The sequence below is a fragment of the Macaca nemestrina genome, chromosome 8, assembly GCF_043159975.1.
Source record: "Macaca nemestrina isolate mMacNem1 chromosome 8, mMacNem.hap1, whole genome shotgun sequence".
Lineage (NCBI taxonomy): Eukaryota > Metazoa > Chordata > Mammalia > Primates > Cercopithecidae > Macaca > Macaca nemestrina.
Genome location: NC_092132.1, coordinates 151,692,709 through 151,706,416, shown reverse-complemented (window position 1 = coordinate 151,706,416; position 13,708 = coordinate 151,692,709). Strand labels below are relative to the sequence as shown.

General features: G+C 38.1%; 1 long non-coding RNA gene across 1 annotated transcript; it reads left to right on the top strand.

Annotated features, from left to right (window-relative positions):
* Positions 1 to 617: 617 nt before the first annotated feature.
* Positions 618 to 8,313, top strand: LOC139355715 (uncharacterized). The gene is made up of 3 exons (XR_011606594.1): positions 618 to 790; positions 5,661 to 6,031; positions 7,900 to 8,313. It is a non-coding gene; the product is annotated as an uncharacterized lncRNA (long non-coding RNA).
* Positions 8,314 to 13,708: the final 5,395 nt, after the last annotated feature.

Sequence of the window (13,708 nt, the reverse complement as noted above, 5' to 3'; positions counted from 1 at the left end):
GGCCTGGCTCACGCGTTTGGAGCAGTTGCTGTGGTGGTTCTTACATGCATCCTGGTTAAAAACCACAGACTTAAGAAGCTAAATGTTTCGAATGGAGAAAGGAAGAAAGTAATTGATTGAAACGCAGATGTTTAATTCCAAAATTAGAGGCATTTGAGTTGATAAGATGATTTTAAAAGGAAGCTACGACAAACACAATAAAGAATTTCTCAAGAGCCCCTGAAGGGCTCACAAGGAAAGCCCGGGATGGAGTCCCGGGGAGCCCTCACCAGCAGCAGTAACAGGAGTTCCCACAACCCTCACTCCCGACACCCCAGCCCACCCCACAGTGGGCTGTGATGGAATACGGAAGCAATTCCATGGAAACCAGGCAACTCCATGGACTGGAGGGCGAGGCTGCAGAAGCCTTGTCGTAAACAGAAATACAAACTCTAGAGAAGCTTCAGTCTTCAGCTGTGTGCCATAGATGGAGTGATCTTTGTGCTGATACACCATGCAGCTTCAGGGATACTGAACAACAGCAAACAAAGATGGGTCCCAGAGAGCAATAGACGCCTGTGATTTCATTCATTCATCTTCACCTGCCAGCCTTAGCTGGGTGCTGGCTCCGTGATGTGTAGCGTCACTCTGGAATCGCTATTTCCAGTCCTTGCTGGACGTTTGAGTTCACCTGTGGATCTCATGGCAATACTGATAGCTGATCACAAGCCCACATCTCATCTTCCAGAGATTCCACTTGATTCTGTCTATGGTGGAGCCCACATCAAAGTGAATTTTTAAAGACTCCCAGGTGACCCCAAGGCACAGGCAGAATTTTGAACCACTTTTCAGGAAGAAGAGTGCCTTTGTATTAATGGTGTAGAAATATTTGATAATATTGAAGTATATGAATAAGAGATATATGCGAAAATGAAGGTAGACATAGATATAGTTTATATAGAACTTTGAATATTATAATATGGTTTCTCAGGCAAGGAATTTTGGTTACACAGTTATGCTATATCCATATTTGCAGGAGAAGAAATTGTCTCATGAAAAGACATGAAAGAATACTAATTCATACATACAACGTGCTACATTAGAGGACAGAAAATATAATATGAAATTAATAGGCTTGACATTTAGAGAGGCAATCTTGCCAAACAAAAGGCAGTTGTGTTCTGAATAACAATAGATGATTTTATATGGGTTGAAAATGTGTGAAAGCTAACATGAATAAATTAAACACACACATGGAGATACACACACAGAACACAGACACACAGACACAGACACACAGACATACAGACACACACACAGATACACAGACCTACAGGCACACACACAGACACACACACACTTGTAATTGGATCTTCAGGTTTTTACTTGGTAACTCTAGGACTGACATGCAGCTGGAAGACAATTAATATATTTAAAACAGGTGGAAAATCTTCACCAGTTATAAAACATCATAATTTGTTGATTTTACCTGCCATTTCTATTTTAGAAATATAATAAGCCCATTAAGTGTGAACCAAATATTGAAACAAAATAGTCTTTCTAGATATAATAATTAATATTTTAACACATATCAAAAGTTTATAACAACAATTTTCACATTTATCATATCCTGATTATTATAGTTGTTACTATTAAAAGAGTTAATAGATGTGAAAATGTTTTGTGAGTACACCCTGCTCTCTTCTCCGTGATGCTAGCGGGACAGATGAGATGTACTCTCCATCTGAAAGAAAAACCAGATGGTGTCAAGTGAGTCATTCAAGTAAAATCATGAGCAGAGCCATAATTAGACACATTTACATCTTTCTTTCTTTCTTTCTTCCTTCCTTCCTTCCTTCCTTCCTTCCTTCCTTCCTTCCTTCCTTCCTTCCTTCCTTCCTTCCTTCCTTTCTTTCTTTCTTTCTTTCTTTCTTTCTTTCTTTCTTTCTTTCTTTCTTTTTCTTTCTTTCTTTCTTTCTTTCTTCTTTCCCTCTTTCTTTCTTTCCTTCTTTCTTTTTCTTTTTTTCTTTCTCAGTGCAGTCCTGAACTCCTGAGCTCGAACAATACTTCTGCTTCAGCTTCCTGAGCAGGTGGGACTACAGGCATGAGTTACTATGATCAACTAATTTTTGTACTTTTTTGTAGGGATAGGGTCTCACTTTGTTGCCCAGGGTGGTCTTGAACTCCTGACCTCAGGCAATCCTGCCATCTCAGCCTCCCAAATCTCTGGGCTTACAGGCACGAGCCACCACACCCAGCTGTCAAGTCTTCTTTCGTGTCCTGGCTCTTTCTATACCTGTCTCCCACAAACACAAGCACACACACACACGGCACACATAGACACATACACATACACACACGCACACACACACACACACGGCACACATATAGACACATACACATACACACACGCACACACACACACACACATGGCACACATATAGACACATACACAGACACACACACACACACACTTTTGCCAAGTTGCATAGGTCTGTGCCTATAATTTTACCTGTGTCTGCACATATGCATATGTTTACACCTGTTCGTATTAATGTATTTATCTGTATAAAAGAAACAAAGAGACCATAGGGCAAGCTTGTCCAACCCATGGCCCACAGGTTGTATGCAGCCCAGGGTGGCTTTGAGTACTGCCCAACACAAATTCTTAAACTTTCTTAAAACACTATGGGATTTATGCTTGTACCATTTTTTCTTTTAGCTCATCAGCTGCCGTTGTGTTAGTGTATTTTATGTGTGGCCCAAGAAAATTTTTCTTCTTCCAATGTGACCCAGGGAAGCCAGAAGATTGGACACCCCTGCTAGGGTCAACGGTGAAATGAAACCTAGCCCGTGCCTTGTTCAACCTGCCACTCAAAGTCGAGCTTTCCCACCACATATGGTCTCTGCTGTAATTTTCCCAGTCATAGGAAGCCCCCATTTCACAAAATGCTTGAGGGTCTCCAGTCATAAGTAATGAATTCCTTTCATATTTTTTGGAGCATTTTCTCTGAAAAAATGCCAGTCATTAGCTGTAACTTACTTTCTGAAGCTGGACAAATCTGTTTAAAATCACACTTTCAATGCTGATTCTCAAACTCCTGGACTCAAGGGATCCATACAACTTGGCCTCCCAAAGTGATGGGATGACAGGCACAAGCCACCGTGCCCAGACTTAAATGTCCATTTTCATACACGTGTTTTATTGGTTTTGTGATCTCCAAACTGAAAAGGATAAAGGGCAGAGGGTGGGGGGAAATCTGTTACTGTGCGAGTATCTACTGGTGATACATATTTGATGTGTGTCTTTACTTAGTCCTTATAACTGACCTCCTAGATTTGCGTTGTAATGGCCTTTAAAGATGAATGCACAGACTCAATGGCATGAGGTGACACTGCCCTCAGCTGTTAAGGGCCAGAGTCCCATCCAACTAAACCTCAGTCTCTGTCATTTAATAGCACTTTTATCCCCACTAAATCATAATCTCCCACTACCCACACCATCCTCAAGAGATAACTTGAACGGATTTTTTCTAACATGTTAGATTGGACCACTTTTGGCAATCTGAAAAATCTTCCTGGAATTTTACTTCCTTTAATTAATTAATTTACTTTTAAAATTTAGTACTTTTTCTCTGGAAGACCCAGGGGAAAGCAATGGCTGAGATGTGAGGGAGCCCTGTGAAAAAAATCCAGTGTCCAGCACTGACTCAATTTGTATACCCTGCTGTGTCGGCCCCACTTTAGCCTCCTTTGTTTATCCTCTCTTGCTAAATCTTACACATTTACACTTTGTTTAGGCTGTTTTCCAGATTTGTATTTCAACCTCCCATCAAGTTCTGTGGGACTCTCTTAGGAACTTCCACTACTAGGACAATCCCAGGAGTCCCAGCTCGAGAGATTAAGACCTGTACTTATTTGGGAGGCTATTTAAAATGAATGCAATGAGCAGCATGTTCAGAACATACATAAAAAGAGCTACAAACTGAATGTAGGTGGTCGTCTCTGCTTTATCTTTTATTCTTGTAATTCTTCATTCACACTTTCTATATTTTTCTACATCTCAGCATACATCAGGATGTATCTTTACATATAGGAGTATGTCCTGAGACTATTGCAAAGAGGAAGCCATGTATTATAGCCCTCTTGCTCTTAATACAGCCTCAAGGGAGAATTTTGTTATCTCTGACCTGCCTTAGTTCCTGGGATTCAGTACAAGTACATATTGGAAACATAGTACATCCTGAGACTTTATAAGAAGCTGAAATATCTTTACCAGGAGAGAAAAAAAAAAAAAACCTAAGCATACCTTCACCTTTACTTTAATTATTTATCTACAACAACACAGAAGAAGATATTTTGCTCAGTACCAAATTTATTCAAGGCAACATGCTCAGGTCTGGTCACAAAGAATAAATAATTCCTACCCAAGAATTTGCAGAGCAACTCTTTCCGCCCACCTCTCTGGAGAAACAGCTTGTTTTATCTAACTTGGGTTTCCACATGAGTAAGTCTGTCCCCATCACAGCATATGAAAATAGAAGTGTTTCTTGTTGGTTTCTCTGTATTTGCTGGATAGCTTTTTTCTTTTAAATAGTGTTGCATTAATCAAAATGCCTTCCAAGTTCCAACAACACATGACACAGTTGTTTTCATTATTCCACAGCTCATCTCCCAATTCCTTTCATACCTGAAGATTAAACATTCATTTTTTATAAGCATTCCAAGGTGGTGGATATGATATTGAATTTTTTTTCTTACTTTCAATCTACTATTCTGGGATATTTTCTTAGATCATTTCAATGAAAGTGTGATAGGCCCACATGCAATTTTGATATTCTTTATATAACCGTAAAACTTCAGTGAATAGTGATGCAAATTTACTATGCATCTAGAATATATTCAAAATCACAATATACTTTAGCTTAAATGCATGCACATGACTTATAAATAAGACATGCACAGAGTAAAAAGTCACATTTAAATTGCTCATGAAATCAGTGAAGAAAAGGAACAAAACTTTTAAGGCAACACACTTGGGTCTTGGCAACACAGCAGAGCCCTGTAGGTTCTGGGGAGGGACCCAGATGGCTAATTTGAAGTATTAAGAATAGGGAAGAAAGCAAGGAAAGAGAGCTGGGGACCATGGGGGTTGATCTTAGACCCACAAAAAGGAAGCAGCTACCTGCAACACTGTGTTTCCAGCTGTGGAGGCTACAGGGTGTGAGCTCAAATATTCTGAACACTGTAGGGTCACATCTAAGATGCAACTTGATAGAGTCTGTATATATTAATAAGGCTCCAATAAGACAGTACCTTCAAAGAGTCTTAGCTTTGAATGAAGACAGAAGGGGCCCTTTTACCCCAGAATAAATATTTAAAACAGATACGTTGTATTAGGAAATATTTTAAAAACATTCGCTTCCCATGCACTATACAAAATATGTTAGATTAATATATTAGTGTAGATTAGAAAGGCAATATAATTCTATTCATGTTTAGAGGCCTCGCCTCTGTTTAATGTTTTTTGTTGTTACTAAGGGAAGACTTTGGGGTGCTTTTATTCTTTTTTGTTGGTTGTATGATTATCTTTTGTAAGATAGGTAACCTACGATAGAACATAAAGCCTAATGCAGATGTCTAGTAATAACACTCTTTCTTGAACTTGTTTACTGAATCAGCAATCAAACAGGGATTTTAATGCGATGAAGATATAAATGAGCAAGTATAATTCCGAGTGCCTGCCGAGCTCTTCCTGTAAGGCCGCTGACCTGCCATCATTTCTGTAGTCTGTGTAGAAGGAAAAATCCCACCAAAGTGGAAGAATAAGCAAAAACCCAAGACTCTGTCATACAACCAGACTCAGAGAAGAAACACAGCAGCTCACAAGGGTCTACCTTCTACTATGCAGAAAATTCCTATTGACAAGCTAGATGCTTTTCCATCCAGACTGAATACCAGGCAAAGATGTCCACTCTCACCACTGCTATTCAACATTGTACCAGAAGTTCCAGACAATGTGACAAGGCATGAAAAAGAAATTAAAACTTAGGTATTGTGAAAGGAGAAGTAAAATCTCTTTATCCACAGATGACATGATTCTGTATTCAACAAATCACACATAATCTAGAAAAGATATCTATACGATCTTCTGTATGAGTTTAGCAAGATAAGGCAAGTAAGATTGGTGTGCAAAAATCAATTGTAATTGTACGTCTCACAATGAACAGTCTGAAAACCAACTTAGAATAAAACAATGTCCTTCAAAATAGCATTTTAAGGAATAAAATATTTAGAAATAAATATTCCAGGAGAAACACAAGATATGTACACTGAAAACTACAAAACTTTAGTGAGAGAAATTAAAGGGCTAAATAACTGTGGACACACACACTATGTTCATGTATTGGAAGATTCAATATTGTTAAGATCACAATTCCTCCCAACTGGCTGTATAGTGTTGATGAAATGCTTATCAAAACTCCAGCAAGTATTTTTATAGAGCTTGACATGCTGATTTTAAGGGTATATGGAAATCAAAAGACAGAATAGCCAAAACTATTTTGAAAAAAATAACAAATTTTAGAAACGTGTACTACTTGATTTTTAAACTTTCTAAAATCTAAAATCAGCAGGATGATGTGATACTCATGGTAATGGCAGAAATTGCAAACAATGTAACAGAATAGAGAGTGGAGGTAAAAATTCTGGTAATTGATTTTCAGGAAAAGGCTCAAGACAGCTTAATGGGGAAAGGTTAGTATTCTAGACAAATAGATCATTCCTGTCCACAATTCATGAAATTTTAGCCAAATGGATCACAGAGAAATGAAACCCAACATAAACTATGGAGTTTTTACAAGAAAACGAAGGAGCAAATGTTTGTAAACTTGGTTTCAGTAAAGATTTTTTTATCTATGACACTAAAGCATGATCCATAAAAGAAAATGCTTGAGAAACTGAACTTCACTTAAAATTTAAATTTAAAACTATTCTTTTCCAAATACCTCACCAGTAAATAAAGGTCACACACACACACACACACACACTCACTCACATACACTTGCTGCAGATGAGAAGAAATTATTGAAAATCAGATCATACAGGACCTGAATTCAGAATATATAAAATATTATTACAATTTGGTAATAGATGAAAAGACAAACAACCCAATAAAAAGGGGCAAGATATTTGAATATATTATACCAAAGAAGTTATCTTCATGGTTATTTTGAATACATGAGAAGATGCTCAATGTCATTAGTCATTAAAGAAATGTAAATTAAAGTTACAGTGATACGCCACTAGCAGTGACTAGAATGGCTTTAATGCAAAAGTCTGACAGTATGGCAAGAGTGCTGAAAAGCTGAGAATCTCTTACATAGTTCATGGGAGGGTACACAGATAAAGCCACTTTGTAAAGTATTTTGGAAAATTCTAAGCAGTTAAACGTGTTTTCTATATGACCCAGCAATATTACTTTTACGTATGTATTTGAAAAAAATGAAAATACATTTCCACAAAAAGACCATAACTCAAATGCTTTGTGCTCTATCCAGAGAAGGGCAATAACTGGAATCACCCCAAGTAAGTGAGGAATTGGAAGACACTTGGTGTTGCATCCATAGAAGGGAATATTATCCAGCAGTAAGAAAGAGGGGCTACTACCCTACACCACAACACAGATGAACCTCAAAGGCACAGTGCTAAGTAAAAGAAAAAAAAACTACATGTCTCATGGTTCCTCTTACAGAATAGATGTGGAAAACAAGACAAATGGAGGCAGAAAGCACATGGGTAGATGTCTGGGACTTGGGATAGACTTGGGATTAACTGAAAAAAGGCATGGCATGAAGAAGTTTTTATGGTGTTGATGGAAGTATTCTAAAACGGGATTGTTATGGTTGTGATTACCCACAGGTCACATGTGTCAGGGCTCCGGATTAACCTGCCTGGGGGAGTGCTTATGACTCATGGCTGACATCCTGCCTTGAGAAAGGAATCTTATCATGAATGCCTCAAATCTCTTGGTGAGTTCTTCAAATTGTCGTGCTGACATTGAAGAAGACACTGATTTGTTGCTAAGTCATGAAGTCTTCCGTTTCTGAATCATGAAGTTTTGCTGATTGTCTTGCATGTTTTAGCCTGTGTTTTGAAATCCATAGCCAGTGATCACGCCCTCTGCATTGTGTCCTCCAATGAAAAGGACAGCTCCAGTGTGGAGGGTGCCCTTCTCTTCTAAACTTTCCCATGAGAGCCTTCCAAGTTGTAGCAGATTCTGAACATACCCAGCTTTGTTAGTATGTCTTCCAGGGTCAGTCTTCACATTTGGCTTCCAATAAATTTTATCAAGTTATTTTTGCCTCAATTGCCTTAATTTCAGTATACAGTTGCACTTTTGTATACATTTACTAAAAATCTTTGAACTGTAAACCTACAATGAGTCATTTTTATTGTATGTAAATTATTCATCAATAATACTATTTAAAAACACATAGGAGAATCAGAAATATTTAGAGAGAGTTGAACTTTCCAATGTCCAAAATCAACCAATGTGTTCTCTGCTTTGATCAATCATGCATTTCAACATCTACTTTTTATCATCGTATTTTCATAAAGCACCTTTATATGATAAGGTCAAAGCTTTGACAAAAATAAGTGGGCGTGTTTGTTTAAACGTGAACCAAAAATAAAAGTATTAAAAACACTTTAAAATGTCAAACAGCTGCATTAATAAAATTATTGACTCTTGTGATAAAAATTGGTTATATTTCATTCTTCACTAAACATGTTTTAGTGGCTATTAAAAGGTATCAGTACAAAAACAAGCTATAGGAAAAGGAAATCTAATTCAATAAATGGTGCTGGGATAACTGGCTAGCCATATGCAGAAGACTGAAACTGGAACCCTTCCTTACCTTTTGTACATGGTACCTTTTTGTACCATGTACAAAAATCAACTCAAGCTGGACTAAAGACTTAAGTGTAAAACCCAAAACTATAAAAACCCTGGAAGACAATATAGGCAATACCATCCTGAACATAAGAATAGTTCAAAGATTTCATGATGAAAATGCCAAAAGCAATTGCAACAAAAGCAAAATTCGACAAATGGGATCTAATTAAATGAAAGAGCTTCTCCACAGCAAAAGAAACTATCAATAGAGTGAGCAGACAACCTACAGAATAAGTGAAAACATTTAAGCTATGCATCTGACAAAGGTCTAACATCCAGAATCTATAAGGAACTTAAATTTACAAGAAAAAAAAACAACAAAAACAATCCCATTAAAAAGTGGATGAAGGACATGAACAGGACACTTGAGAAGAAGACATACATTCAGCCAACAAACATATTTAATTTTTATTTCCCTATAAAATGTTTATTTCCCTATTAAAAAACTGCTCAGTATCACTGATTATTAGGCAAATGCAATTCAAAACCACAATGTGATACCATCTCACATCAGTCAGAGAGGCTATTACTAAAATGTTGAAAAATAACAGATGCTGACAAGGTTGCAGAGAAAAGGGAAACTTTAGACATTGTTGGTGGGAGTGTAAATTTGTTCAGCCTTTGTGGAAGCAGGGTGGCAATTCCTCAAAGAGCTAAAAATAGAACCATCATTCAACTTAGAACTTCATTACCAGGTATACAGCCCGATGAATATGAATCATTCTACCAAAAAGACATCTGCACCCAAATGTTCATTGCAGCATTATTTACAATAAAAAATACATGGAATCCATCTAAATGCCCACCAATGGTAGACTGGATAGAGAAAATGTGGTCCATATATACCATGGAATACTATGCAGCCATGCAAATGAATGAGGTCGTGTCCTTTGCAGGAACATGGATGGAGCTGGAGGCCATTATTCTTAGCAAACTAATGCAGGAAGAGAAAACCAAATACTGCATGTTCTTACTTATAAGTGGGAGCTGAAGGATGAGAACTCATGGACACAAAGACGGGGGAATAGACACTGGGAGGTACTTGAGGGTGGAGGGTGGGAGGAGGGAGAGGAGCAGAAAAAATAACTATTGGGCACTGGGCTTAGTACTTGGGTGATGAGATAATCTGTACAGCAGACCCTGGTGACACAGGTTTACCTATATAACAAACCTACACATGTGCCCCTAAACTTAAAATCAAAGTTAAAAAAATTTTTTAAAAAGGTATCAGTGTAAGTCTCAGTGTTTATTTCCCTATTAAAAAAAGTAAAAATAAGATTAACCAAGACACAGAGGTAATTTATCATGTACCAGAATAGACAGCATAGGTTACACTGCCATGACATGTGCGTCCCAAAACATGGAAAACGCCAACACAATTGTACTTTTCACTCATGTAATACTCACAGTGAATCCAGGCAGCTCTTCCTCATAACTTTCCACTGTATGAGTCACAGTCAGTGTCCAGACTGCTTCAGTCTTATGACAACTTTTCATCAATGTGTGCTTTTCTTAGCCCAGAATGGAAAAAGCCATGGGACAGTTGAATTTTGACAATTAAATGCTTCTATGGGAAAATAATTAATGTTGCTTCCATTTGCATTTCATTGGCCTACACAATTCCTATTTTTTTTCCTAACTTGCAAAGTGAAAAAAGAAAAATCATCCCATGTGCCTGAAGTAGGAGAGAATCTGATACCTGTGAACAGTCAACAATGTCTCCCCTGCAGAAATAATTTTTCAAAATGTATAAAAACAAAGTACATTTTCAAAACAGTAGCAAAATTTGACAGGACAGCAAGCAGTCTCTTAGTTATGAGTTAGTTTCCATGAAGTAAATATCCATCTATCAAATGCTCCGCGTCATGGATCCACAGCAAATGTTAGTGCTTCTGATGAAATGAAAAGAAGCCAAGGATCTGTCATCGGACGAGAAGGCATCACAATGAGTTATGATAATGCGTGTTTCCAGGTGCTTAGAGTTTGGACTCTGGTCAAGAACTTCCCTTGAGTTTCCCCCTATTTCTTCATTATTTGTATTTCCCCCCTTTTTTTTTTTTTTTCTTTGCTTCAGCTTTCCTACAATATCAATACTATCTTATCTTCTAGAAAACTAAAGAATGAAAATGTTAAACTCTTCACATGGGCACTCTTCTGGGACAACAGAGCCCCACCAGCAGGCCTGCAGGGGCCCAGGAGAAAGCCCACCCCCATCCAGAGGCAAACGCAAGGACAGAACTAGCAGGGTATCCACCCAGCTCCCACAGTTTTCGAGTGAGAGTCACTCAATAGGTGGTTGACATTTTGATGAAAAATTCTATGACTGTGCTGTAGATGAGGAGTATTGATAAACTCTACTCAGAAACGCAGAGTCGTGATGTCCTTTTGGTGCAGCAGATTGATTGGCCCTGGGTCCCTAGAAAAGAAAGCCTGAAGACAGTCACACATGCCAATGCATTTTGGGGTCAATTTCCAGGCATCTGGGAAAAAGGGAAGTGAGTCAGACAAGGAGTGAAGGCAGTCATTGCAATGTGAAATATCTCCTTTCAGGCACACAGGTCACCGTCCTTCATAACTCTCTGTCGAGACGAAAGGAAGAGTTGTTCCACTTGATTTTCTGGGTTTCAATATCTCAGGAGTCAGTGCATTCCATGGGTCAGTGAAAGCCCTTTGCTCATCTGAGCCGTGCTGCCGGGATCCTCTAGGAAGCTGAGGAGATGGAGGTCACATCCACAACGCAGAGTTAGGTCTGCATTCAGGAGGCTTTACCAACTCCATAAGGCTGGAGAATGAAAGATTCCTCACTGCCAGACTGCCGGACTGAAGCCAAGAAAGCCAGCAGTGCTTGGAGTGAGATTCTGGTGTCCACACCCCAGGGTGTTCCATGGAGCGGGCAGGCGGAGCTGAGGGAATCTAGGGGTAGATACAGACTGGGTTTGATGTTTAGGTTGTATCTTTCACATCACCAAATATTTAGATTTAACAGCAGGACTTTGATCCAATAGGAGGGAGAGATGTTTTGGGTGTGAAAGTCGGGTGGAAACAGGCCCAATGTCCGTGATTTTATCTGTCATCTTGAGATAACCACCATTATGGGGGTGTATTTCAGAGTATTTATGTAATGGCTTCAAATACAGCTTTAAGGTATAATAATTATTCCCTTAAAATGTGACATAAACATGCCAACTTCACCTACAATTTCAACTCAGCAAACTGTAAATTTGGGGTGATCTTCTTATTAGACAGAATATTTTTTTCAATTTCAATTATTTTTAGTTTTTGTGCTTCTCTATTTTATGAGGGTTCTTATGGTAATCCTCATATCCTCATGCAAACTTAAATCTCTCCTTCAGTTTAATCCTTTAGTTGATGATTCGGAGGAGTAGACAAATCAGTGAATTTTGCTGCTTATGTAAATTCTCTTTTGATTCACCGCCACCTAGATATCCACCTAAACAATTAGTCATTGAGAATTAGGACATGGTCTTCATCTTGAAGTTTTACATCATTTTTCCCCTTAAGCAAAGACGTGAGTGATTTTCCAAAGTAGGTATTAGCCCTGCAGTGTATAGAGAATCTAGAATTCATGAAGGGTTTTGTTAGCTTACCTACTGAGAGAAAGGCATCCCATTTCCCATACTAAACTCCTCCCCAATAGTATATGTCTAACTTCAGAAACTAAGCAAGTATCTAAGGATGTCTTAATTATTTTCTCTTGAAAAACAATTATGTTTCATTACAAGGATCTTCTGGTTTAAATGCAGCAAAACAAAATAAGTGTTTGATCGAAGCATAACTGTCATTCCCATAACCATACACTCCCAGATTGTACTAAAAACCTCAAAGACTATGCACAGAGAATCACAGAAATAAAGTTTCATTTGTCCTATGAGAAAATTTCTAAGATCAAATTATTATTATTCACAAATGTGAGAATAATGGTGACAATTGTTCTAATTTGTTCCTTTTATTAGTTCCACGGAGACATCTATGCTTACATTACGGAGTGTCCTACTGGTTCATATGGGTGTTTACCAGGATGTGACAAATGCATTAACCTTGAGGAAAAAAATAATGATTAAGGCAAATTGTATAATTTTCATCTTTATCATTACAATGCTGTTTGGGGGAAACAATTGCCTAATAATTTCACCCCAGGAGCAATCAAGGAATAACATGAGGATGACTAATGCTATGTTTAAAATGGGACTGAAAACGCCTTTGATGCACGTCTGCCTCCCTCCCTCACCACTTAGCCAATTATTCTCCAGGAGTAGGCACAGGTAATTACCTAGGGCTCTAACTGAGAGATGGGGCTGTGAGAGTGAAAACAGCTTAAAAGCTGGTAGAAGAGAGAATTCCGGTTTAGCATCAAATCCATGAGCAAATGTTGAAATCAGTGTCTGAAAACGTTAAGAGAAAATGATAGACGCTATGGGCTAAATAAGAGAACAAGCAAATTAATTCCATTTTATTCCTATGTGCCCCAATCTTACACAAAATTTAAGAACATAAAATCTTCACGTGCTGGTTTTAAAACACATGTGCAAGTTCTTTGACATGTCCCCCATCCAAAGGTCGAGCTGACATGGCTTCTCCTCGAGCCTAGGAGAGTCTTTTTAACTGCCTTGAGGAATAGAATAGAATAGAACAGAATAGAATAGAATAGAACAGAACAGAACAGAACAGAACAGAACAGAACAGAACAGAACAGAATAGAATAGAATAGAATAGAATAGCCTCTGTGTGACTTCCAAAACTAGATCAGAAAAT